The 8,922-nt window shown below is 39.6% G+C and overlaps 1 non-coding gene across 1 annotated transcript; it reads right to left on the bottom strand.

Moving 5' to 3' along the window:
• Positions 1-8,523: 8,523 nt before the first annotated feature.
• Positions 8,524-8,630, bottom strand: LOC125996428 (U6 spliceosomal RNA). The gene has a single exon (XR_007491267.1). It is a non-coding gene; the product is annotated as a U6 spliceosomal RNA (small nuclear RNA).
• Between the last annotated feature and the right edge of the window lie 292 nt (positions 8,631-8,922).

The raw sequence follows: 8,922 nt of genomic DNA on the forward strand, positions 1-8,922 counted from the left end.
CTGTAACATCACCCGGAAGCAATCCTCTACCAGGGAAGACCCTACTGCTTCCCTGGCATCGACTTACTCCAAAGAGGGTTCCCTTAACACCCAGAAGATTTAACAGCAACAACAACCTGCTTTCAGGGCAGGGATCTCCACATTGCCCTCTAATTGTGAAGGGCACTCCACATCACATAGAAGATGCTCCACATCATTCTGACTTCAATGTAGGATATGCACAGAATTCAGGATCTTTAACTACAGAAACCTGACACCAACAACAGCAATTGTGCGAAAAGAATTTTACTGGGACCGCAGAAAATGACTCAGGTTGGACAACCTGGTATGCCTGGAGCCCAGAGCTGGTCTTATGCCAGAAAACTTCTGGGGTAAGATCTCCTCATATTTAGGTCAAGGTTTTTCCTTTCCATTTCCCCCATATTTTGCTGGGCCTATGCAAACAACAACAATTGCCACTCTAACACCATTTTTACTGTACTTCTTTAACTCTTATCCTTAAAAAGAAAACAAAACAAAACAAAAACCCCAAGAGCTTACTAAACTTTTAGCTAAGGCTTTAATGAGTTCATCAGTGATTGAATAATTTTAAAAAATATACTTGTGGGGTCAGAGAGATAGCATGGAGGTAAGGCATTTGCCTTTCACGTAGAAGGTCATTGGTTCTAATCCGGCATCCCATATGGTCTCCTGAGCCTGCTAGGAGCGATTTCTGAGTGTGGAGCCAGAATTAACCCCTGAGTGCCACCGGGTGTGACCCAAAAATAAAAAAAAATAAAAATAAAAATAGAAATAAAAATAACCAAAAAAATATATATATATATACTTGCTACTGAACTTTTCTTTCCCTTTCATCTCTTCAGTCTTTTTTTTTTTCAATTTTTTAAATAACTTTGCCTTTGTTTTTTCTGAAACAAATGTATTATGATCAATTGTGTCAACTATGTGATGTATTTTCTTTAAATAAAAAAAATAAAGAAATCACTTCTGGCAGGCTTGAGGGACCACATGGGATGCCAGGGATCAAAACCCAGGTCAGTTCTGGGTCAGCCTCATGCAAGGCAAATGCCCTACGTCTGTGCTATCACTCCAGCCCAGGGGTCCTCAAATTTTTTAAACAGGGGACCAGTTCACTGTCCCTCAGACCATTGGAGGGTCTGACTATAGTAAAAACAAAACTTATGAACGAATTCTTATGCACACTGCATATATCTTATTTTGCAATGAAGAAACAAAACAGATACAATATGTGGCCCACGGGCCATAGTTTGAGGACCACTGCCAGCCTATCCTTTTTATTTTTGCTACCACAATAACATGAGCTTGCAGTGTTCAGATTAGAACCCTTCCTAAAGACCCTTTATCTATGATGCTAATAGCTTTGGTCTTTATCTTGTAGATAATAGAGAATCCTTAAAGGATTCTAACTAGGGGAGTAAAATAATTAGATTTGGGATTGTAGAAACTTGGCAACCATCAATGATTACCAGAGTCAAAAGAAGATCCTGAGGGTCAGAAAGATAGTCCAAGGGTTAAGGCACTTATTTTGCAATAGATCCCAGTTCTGACCTCGATTACCACCAGGAGTTAGATCTGAGTATAGTACCAAGAATAGCCTCTGCATACCACCACCTGAGAAGAAAGAAGATTCTAAATCTTGTAGGTGGAAAGAATACTAATGAATTGGCAGATAGTCTTCATTATCAACTATGCATCTTGGTTGTCAGAAATTTTTTGTATCATTATGTCACCTTAACAGTATGCCAAATCCCCTTTAAACTGAATTCTGGAAGTCTCAAGTTTGGGAGAAGACTTGTACTATATAAAACTCAACAGTACTTAACCTGTTCAAAAAGAATGTTGGGAACTTTGAGAGGCTATAATGTACAGTGTGACCTCTTAAATATTTCTCCCTAGAGAAATGTGGAGTAGGTATATGTATCTCTTGGGTCTTGGTAAATTATATCCACTTTGACAAATTGAGTAGGGCAGCAGTCCTGGAGCCAGCCCTGAGTGAATGGACCTGGAGCAGGAACACCATGAGGATTGGACATTTGCATTGCACATAGCTGACCCAGGATGGATTGCAGTTCGATCCCTGGTGTCCCATATGGTCCCCCAAAGCCAGGAGTAATTTCTGAGCCAGGAGTAACCCCTGAGCATCACCGGGTGTAGCCCAAAAACAAACAAACAAAAAAGGGGCCCAGAGAGATAGCACAGCGGTGTTTGCCTTGCAAGCAGCCGATCCAGGACCAAAGGTGGTTGGTTCGAATCCCGGTGTCCCATATGGTCCCCCGTGCCTGCCAGGAGCTATTTCTGAGCAGACAGCCAGGAGTAACCCCTGAGCACTGCCGGGTGTGGCCCAAAAACAAAAAGGAAAAAAAAAAAGAAAAAAGAAAACTAGACAGATATAACAGAGAAGCCTGGGGTCAGGGGGCTCTGAGTGCCCCAACTGTCCTCCACTACATACGATGTTTATTGTTCAGTGTCAAGTGACATGGGAGGAAGGACAGATGTTGTTAACAGACAAAAAGTACCTATCTAATGTTAACCAAGCAAAGTGGATTTTTACATCTCATAGTGTGTCTGTGAAGAGAAGAAGAAACTAGAGCAAAGTCTCTGTGGATTGTCTTCCTTCGGAAGAGATGGCAGACAAAAAAGTGAATACAGGACCCTTATCTGCAAAGTTCTTTGCTGATGTCTGCGTTCAGGTAATTCAAATCATCTTATTCTTCAAAATACTCTTTCTCAGACTTCTGAGCCACCAGATAAAGTTATGAAGTACCTTTAGCCATACTGCTTTGAGGAAATGGAACTCACATGGGAGGCTATGTACGTGTAAGCACTGTGGCCAATAGTCTCAATTGAGTACTGCCTTTGAATCAACTGAGATTAGGTGTCACTTGATTCAACTCCAAAACATTCGGGTTTCCCTCAGCTTCTCAAATATTCACAAAGAAGGGCCAAAGCTTCTCCTTAATGAGACAAGGATCCCTGCTGTGTTTTCCTGAATTTCTCATGCACAGGTGCATAATAAAAGGGCTCCAAGCAGTAATTGAAAATATATCCTATTATTTGCCTGTCTTTATTTTGAGAAAGACCATTTGGAACTTACTCTGTGCATACAGTCTGCCTATTTAGCTTGATAAGCAAAAGTAAAAAATATATATAAGTATAATAGATCTGAAAGGTTTTGTATTTGTGCTTCCAATACTGGTTATGTATATGAAATAAAGGTTTATGGGTCATTCTTGAAAGATAAATACAAACTAATAATAATGTGGTAGCAGTATATATACACTGTCACATTAATATACTCAGGAGGAGAAAATGTGTTTTGAATGCGATAATGCTATAACAGTTCTAACATAGATCAATTCTTTATATATATATATGTATATATACATATATGTATGTATATATATGTATATATACATATATGTATGTATGTATATATATATATATATATAGTTGTAATAAAGCTCCTAAGAAGAGATTTACTTGAGCAAGTTTTTTTTTTTGGGGGTCACACCCAGCAGCGCTCAGGGGTTACTTCTGGCTCTATGCTCAGAAATCGCTCCTGGCAGGCTTGGGGATCATATGGGATGCCGGGATTTGAACCACCGACCTTCTGCATGCAAGGCAAATGCTTTACCTCCATGCTATCTCTCTGGTCCCAACTTGAGCAAGTTTAAGTGAGTTCATTTTCATCTTGCTACCACAATAAATTAGAAATAATTTAAATTAGGAATAATTAGAAATTTTCTAATTATCAGAATGTAAATATACATGAAACATAAAATTGTAGTGTTTGTGACAAGGGAAAAGATGGAATTTTCCAGTGAAAGAATAAAAACAAAACAAACTACATGCAAAATAATATAGTCATAATTTTTCAGTCATTGGAGATACTATTAATCTACCAGCAATTCCAAGTCTACAACAAACATTTTAGTTAAAATATGTAAATGGTATGCTTTTTAACTTAACTGACAAAATATATATTTAGATGATTTGAGACCATGATTTAAAAAGATATTGAGGAGGGCTGGCTGCCTATAGGATATGTGCCTTAACCCCTGTACCATCTCAATGGCCCAGATGGCCTTTAAATGGGTATTTATGATATTAAAATGTTTTTGTTTCTGGGGCCAGAGCATAGTACAGTTGGCAGGGTACTTGCCTTGCATGTGGTTGACCCAGGTTCTATCCCTGGCACCCCATTTGGTTCTCAGCACTATCAGGAATAAGTCCTGAGCACTGCTGGGTGTGGCCCCAAAAGAAATAAACAAAAATATTTTTGTTTCACAAAAATCACTATTAGTGTACAAACAAGCTCAAAAAAGAGAAAGTATAATAAGTGCATAATCCATTGCTCCAGAATTTAAGTATATTGGAAAATATGTTTATGTTATATTTATCAAAAGCCTTAGAAATGTCCAGATTCTGAGCTGGAAGATAGCCCTAGGGGATGGAGGCACATGCTTCATTTGTGGAAGTTCTGGGCTTGATCCCTGGCACTACACCATTTCCTGAGCACTGCCTGGAACAACCCTGATCAACACACTTACCCAATAGCCCCTGAGCAACACTGGGTGTGGACCAAAACAAAACAAAGCAAAACTAAACAAACTACAAATTCCAACATAATTTATATATGTGTACTCCCATGTTCAAAGAGACATGTGTATAAGGATGTACAAACAGCTATTTAAGTGATTAAATGTCAGTCTTCAAATATGAAAAACAACCCTTCCCCCCATTGGAGGCAGCAGATAGAATAGTTCTATGCTCATTTGTGTTAAGTGAGAGGACAAAGATGAGGGAAACAAGGAGTCTTTTCTTTGCTGTTGAATTTCAAAGTCTACACCCTGCTGGGAAACAGAAATAACTCCCATTTGTGCTTGGACAACATGATAGATTTGAGAGCAGACAGGATGAGAGCTCACCTTTTTCCCTTGTACAGGAGAAAAGAAGGGAGAAAACCCAAATTATCAAGCGGAGGAAATAGATTATGAGAAGTATCTTTACACTCTGTCCTCTCACCATCACTAGTCCCCATGCCTTCCCCCACCCTATCTTAGAGCTTGTAAGAATGAAAACAAAAGGAATTGAAGGATCTAAATACAGAGGCTTTATTTCATAGAAAGATCCTGGAAAAGCTGTAAAATACACAATGGATGGTATGACCAGACAGAAGGACCTTAGATGGCATTTAGGGCCTCCCAGCATGATGTAAGAGTATTAGAATAACTAATTCTTTAATTACCTCAAGGTATCTGGAATCTACAAAGAACTTCAGATAGCCCAAGATTTGCTTCGATTTTTATTTTTTTGACCAAAGATTTAATTTTTTGTGTCCCAACACTTGAGCCTGTCTACCTGACCATAGCCAACCTAACTTAGAGGTCGACCATTCCACTAATATAGCATGTTCTTGAGGAATTAAAATGAAAAATCTGGGGCCAGAGCCATAGTACAGTGGGTAAGGCACTTGCCTTGCATGTGGCCAACCCAGGTTTGATTCCCCCATCCTATACGGTTTCCCGAACACTGCCAAGAGTAATTCCTGAGCACAGAGCCAGGAATAACCCCTGAGCACTGCCGCATGTGTCCTCAAATCAAACCAAAATAAAACAAAACAATAAAGAATGAAAAATCTGGGCCGGGCGGTGGCGCTTAAGGTAAGGTGCCTGCCTTGCCTGCGCTAGCCTCGGAGGGACCGTGGTTCGATCCCCCGGTGTCCCATATGGTCCCCCAAGCCAGGAGCGACTTCTGAGCGCATAGCCAGGAGTAACCCCTGAGCATCACCGGGTGTGGCCCAAAAACCAAAAAAAAAAAAAAAAAAGAATGAAAAATCTGTTTTTCTTAGGCAGGGTTATAGCTTGAAGGCTGAGTGCATGATTTGTATGGAGGAAGCCCAGATTCAATTCCCAGTGCATGATGCCCTGAGTACCTTCAGGAGTGACTCCAGAAAATAGAATTTAGAGAAGTCCCTGATCACCACCAGGATTGATCCCTATCCAATATCCATCCAATATCCATCAAAAGTCCATGTTTCAAATTCTAAGGTCCAAAAAGAAGAAAACATAAAAGTGATGAGTATTGTCTTAATGGACCCACGGGCTTAATAAGACAGTTACCATAGCACAGATCAATACCATGTGTCAATCTGCAGGAATAAGAAAAATAAAAGATAGTATGGCAATAATATCCGGAGACAATAGACCTGAATACTGAGAGGACCCGCTCATGACATGAAGCTTGCCACAGAGTGGCGACTGCAACTAAAGCACTAACCACAATGACAACTCTCATGACAATGATAGTGAGGGAGAGAGACAGAATGGCCTGTCTCAGAGACAGGCAGGGGGTTTGGGTGGGTTAGGGAAATAGGGGGACATTGGTGCTGGGAAGATCACTCTGGTGAAGGGTGGCAATGCATTTTATGACTGAAACCCCAGTCATTTTTGAAAAAAAATTTCAAAAATGAAGATTTTTGTAAACATGATGATTAAATTTAAAATATAATAATAATAATAATAATAATAATAATAATAATAATAATAATAATAAAAAAACAGGAAAATACCATGTACCAATAGCAAGATAAAATTGTTCCAACTATTTTTGGATCATATGGCTCAAGAATCAAATTTCAGTGACAGAAATAGCACAGTGTGTAGAGCATTTGCCTTGCACATGGCCCACCTGGATTTGACGCCCAGCATCCCATATGGTCCCCCAAACCTGCCAGCAGTAATTTCTGAGTGCAGAGACAGGAGTAACCCCTGAGAGCCACTGGGTGTATCCCAATCCCCCCCCCACTCAAATTCCAGGGCCATTCCTTTGCATGCAAATTACCTAACTCAATCCTAGTACCTCTTATCAAATTACCTGACTAAATCCTAACACCCTCAAGAACCTCCAGAAGTGATCCTTGAACATAGAACAAAGAATAAGCCTTGGGCAACAAACAGGGGGAAAGGACTTAAATTCGAAGTCTGGGGGAAGCGATTTCTTTTTTGTTTTTTGTTTTGTTTTGTTTTGTTTTGGGGGGGGCACACCTGGTGACGCTCAGGAGTTACTCCTGGCTATACGCTCAGAAATCGCTCCTGGGTTGGGGGACCATGTGGGACGCCAGGGGATAGAACCGAGGTCCGGCCTGGGTCAGCCATGTGCAAGGCAAATGCCCTATCGCTGTGCCATCGCTTCAGCCCCAAAGGAAATACATTCTAAATGTACAAATTGATTTGGTGTGTGCTTAGAGCTTACTCCTGGTTCTGTGCTCAGGGATCATTACTGGCAAAGCTCAGCACCATATGTGGTGCTGGGGATAGAATCTGGTTCGGTCTCATGCAAAACAAGTACTCTATTCACTATACTTTGTTTCTTGTTCCAAATAATGATTTTTAGCAAATCTACACAAACACACACACACACACACACATATCTGTATATGTGTGTGTGTGTGTGTGTATCCACAGCCCCAGTCAACATATAAATTTTTACTTTTTCTTTATGATATTAAATTTATTCTTTACAAACACCAAATGATCTTATTTATCAGTGGAATATAGAAAGTCAAATTAAGAAAATAGACAATACTGGACAATAACAAACCCTGGACACTGGAATACAAAATCAATTACCAAACATGGGGGAAATGGGAAGAACAAACTAGTAAAGATATAGGGACAGTGGTAGAGGGCCAGAAACATTTTGGTGTGAGAGGGGTGTAGTAATTTTATATATCAGTACCATATACTTTTACACTACTGTAACTATCCAAATGTTATAAATAAAAATAATAATAATTACTATTATTATTATTTATTTATTCTTTTTTGGTTTTTGAGTCACACCCGGCAGTGCTCAGGGGTTACTCCTGGCTCTATGCTCAGAAATCACTCCTGGCAGGCTCGGGAGACCATATGGGATGCAGGGATTCTAACCACCATCCTTCTGCATGCAAGGCAAACACCCTACCTCCATGCTATCTCTCCAGCCCCCCAAATAATTAATTTTTATAAAGGTTTTCTGGGTTCCTTTAGTAGTCAGTTTCCTTAAATGATTGACTCCAGGAAACTACTTGTATGACTTCAAGAGAAAGATAGGAAAAAATGAAGTAAAAAGATGCTAATAAAGAATTAGTTTGGAATGTTTGTGCAAGGCCAGTATGGATGATAAAAGAGCAAATGAAGAATGGAACACAAAGTGATATGGAATTGGATTCTGATCATTCTTACAAGGTATTTGTATTTGTTTGTTTGTTTGTCTTTGCTTTTTGGTCCACTCCCGGTGACGCTCAGGGATTATTTCTGGCGATGCACTCAGAAATTGCTCCTGGCTTGGGGGAACATATGGGATGACGGGTGATGGAACCACGGTTCATCCTAGGCTAGCACGGGCAAGGCAGATGACTTACCCCTTGCGCCACTGCTCCAGCTTCAAGGTATTTGTATTTTAATTTTGAAGGCCACTTCTTTTTTTGTTTTTTAGACAAATGACTCAACTTTAATTAAAAATATGGATTGCTTCACGAATTTGTGTGTCATCCTTGTGCAGGGGCCATGCTAATCTTCTCTGTATCGTTCCAATTTTAGTATATGTGTTGCTGAAGCGAGCACTTGAAGGCCACTTCTATGGTGAAATAAGTTTATATTGCATTAGCACTCTAGCTTAACTATAAGGTACAAAATTTAAGCATAAAGCTAATACAAAAACTACAATAACTAAAGTTATTAGCATCCACAGAAATACAAGCTGACTTTGGAAGAATGTCAAGACAAATAAGAAAAACTGGTATAGGTGGGACTTTCCACTTTATGATTTATGGCTTGAGATCAGGACACATGTAGTACATAGAGTCACTAAAAGTTCACTTGATAACATGACATATTCCTGGTCTTTGAAAACCAA

Source organism: Suncus etruscus, chromosome 1 (genome assembly GCF_024139225.1).
Source record: "Suncus etruscus isolate mSunEtr1 chromosome 1, mSunEtr1.pri.cur, whole genome shotgun sequence".
Taxonomy (NCBI): Eukaryota; Metazoa; Chordata; class Mammalia; order Eulipotyphla; family Soricidae; genus Suncus; species Suncus etruscus.